The sequence below is a fragment of the Rhinopithecus bieti genome, unplaced genomic scaffold (assembly GCF_001698545.2).
Source record: "Rhinopithecus bieti isolate Rb0 unplaced genomic scaffold, ASM169854v2 scaffold_15676, whole genome shotgun sequence".
NCBI lineage: Eukaryota > Metazoa > Chordata > Mammalia > Primates > Cercopithecidae > Rhinopithecus > Rhinopithecus bieti.
The window spans coordinates 2,595,776-2,597,372 of NW_016809194.1; the positions used below are offsets into that span (position 1 = coordinate 2,595,776).

At 52.5% G+C, this 1,597-nt stretch overlaps 1 protein-coding gene across 2 annotated transcripts in view; it reads left to right on the forward strand.

Moving 5' to 3' along the window:
• Positions 1–1,597, forward strand: part of KIAA1614 (KIAA1614 ortholog) — a 38,484-nt gene that overhangs the window by 26,826 nt on the left and 10,061 nt on the right. The gene's annotated exons all lie outside the window — the stretch shown is intronic.

Below are 1,597 nucleotides of genomic sequence, written 5' to 3' on the forward strand. Positions count from 1 at the left end.
GGGTGGGGTGGTGGGGCGGGGCTGAGTCCTGGCTCTTTGGGACCTCCTCGACTTGCCTCAAAGCCTTGGTGAACCTGGAGCTCTGGCCAGGACTTTCTCTTCCCTGTGACACACTATGCCTGGTGGCTGCAGGCAGCTCTAGGCCTGAAGAGGCACCAGAGCCGACTCTCCATCCCTAGCACCATCTGCTCTCCAGAACTTCAGAGCTGCACGCTCTGTTTCTCCTGGACTTCTCCATTAGGGGGTCTGATGGGCCCCTCAAACAAAAAGCTCAACAACTGCTTCCCCCATGTCCCCTTCCCTGCAAACACGTCACTGTCTGTCTGCACAGCGCACAAGCCCGAATCCAGGAGTCCTGGACTGCTTCCTCTTCTTTCTCTCCCACCGCAGCCAGTCATTGCCAGCTCCGGAACTCCCTGCCTCCCACCACTTTTCCTGGCCTGAACTCATGACTTCTTTGCTATACAACTCTAGTAGCCCCTACCTGCTCTCTGCCTTCACTCTTGCCCCTACATTTCCTTCTCCACATAATCGTCAAGGGTCGCTTTTTAAAACTTGGATTAAATGGTGTCCTTCTCCTACTGAAAACCCTGAATGCAATGGTTTTTCCCTGCACTTGGAGTAGACTTCACACCCCAGCTATGGCTGGTCCTGCGTTGTGGAATTCGCCTTGCCCACCTGTCTGACCTCATCTTGTCCTGCCTCTTCCCCTTTTCTCATCACCTACACCCAAGCCTCATGGCCTGGCCCCTTTCTGTTCTTAAACACGCAGAGCTCTTCCTGCCCCAGGGCTGCGGCACCAGCTATTCCCCGCACCTGGACTACTCACCTCCAGGCGTGGCAGCCCTGGCTGCTTCTTGCCACTCAGCTCTCAGTTTAAAGCTCCTCTTCTCAGAGAGACCTTCCCCACCACTCCATTTTAAAGGAGCGCCTGGTCACCCTCTGCTTCACCCACATGGGACGGGTCTCCTTGGTTTTCCTGGTCTGTTGTTCATAAGCTCCTGAGAGTAGGCACCTTGTTTGTCTTGCATACACACACCCCAGGGCCTAGAAGAGGCTGGCACATAGTAGGTCATTAAGAAATATTGAATGAATGGGCCATGCACAGTGGCTCATGCCTGTAATCCCAGCACATTGGGAGGATGAGGCAGGTGGATCACTTGAGGTCAGGAGTTCGAGACCAACCTGGTCAACATAGTGAAGCCCTGTCTCTACTAAAAATACAAAAAGTAGCCGGGCGTGGTGGTGTGTGCCTGGAATCCCAGCTACTCGCGAGGCTGAGGTGGGAAAATAGCTTGGACCTGGGAGGCAGAGGTTGCAGTGAGCCAAGATGGTGCCATTGCACTCCAGTCTGGGCAGCAGAGCAAGACTCCGTCTCAAAAAAGAAAAAATATATATACTGAATGAATGATTGGGTGGGCCCTTAGCTGAGTGTTATGGCAGGCGGCTTGCCTGAGCTATTGTCCACAAAAGCAACCCAAGCAGAGTATCTGGCAGCCTTTCTTTTATTTTCCTATCCTTTCCTTTCCTTTTCTTTTTTATTTTCTTTTCTTTTCTCTTTTCCTTCTCTCTCTCTCTCTCTCTCTCTCTCTCTCTC